Source organism: Neopelma chrysocephalum, unplaced genomic scaffold (genome assembly GCF_003984885.1).
Source record: "Neopelma chrysocephalum unplaced genomic scaffold, ASM398488v2 Primary Assembly neopelma1_95838, whole genome shotgun sequence".
Lineage (NCBI taxonomy): Eukaryota > Metazoa > Chordata > Aves > Passeriformes > Pipridae > Neopelma > Neopelma chrysocephalum.
In genome coordinates, this window is record NW_020924495.1 from 1 (window position 1) to 783 (window position 783).

Here is a 783-nt window from a genome sequence, read left to right on the forward strand (position 1 = left end):
GGGGGGGGTGTCCCCCCACGGCCCCCGCGGGACCCCCGGACCCTCCCCCTCCTCCAGACTGTTCCCACGGCGAGCCCTCGGGGTCCTGCGGTGACGGCGGGAGGAGCAGGGACCCCGCGGGGACGGCGGGCGGGGCCGGGCCCGGCGGGACGCGGCGCAGGACGTTGTATTTATTTTTTGGGACGGCTGGGAAGCCCTTCCGGCTCTTCCTCCTGCCAGCAGCACCCGGAGATGCCACGGGCAGGGCTGGTCCCTAGGGAACACCCCCTAAGGTTGGCACCCTCCACGAAGGGGCCAGCGGGGGGACCCCCAGGCTTTGGGGGCACAGGGGACACCCTGGGCATTGTCACATCCCTTTGGGGGGCACAGGGGACACCCAGGGTGCTGTCACGTCCCTTTGGGGGGCACAGGGGACACCCAGGGCGTTGTCACATCCCCACGAGGTCTCTGGGTGGCCGGGGGAGTTTTGGGGTCCGGGCACAGCAGTGGCTGCGGGATCTGGGGAGGAACGGGGGGGTCACAGGAGGGGAGAGGGGGGTGGGACAAGGGGGGTCAGGGATGGGGACGGGGGGTTGGGGCACCACTCACACCCCCAGCCCCACCTGGGGACCCCCGGAGCCCCCCAGGAACCAAACCTACCCCAGGGGAGCAGGGAAAGCACCAGCTCCAAGGGGGCTGGTGGGTTTTGGGGCCACACGGTGCCCCCCCTCCCCAATGATCGTGATTTGTATTGATCTGTATGGATTTGTATGGATTTGTATGGATTTGTATGGATTTGTATGG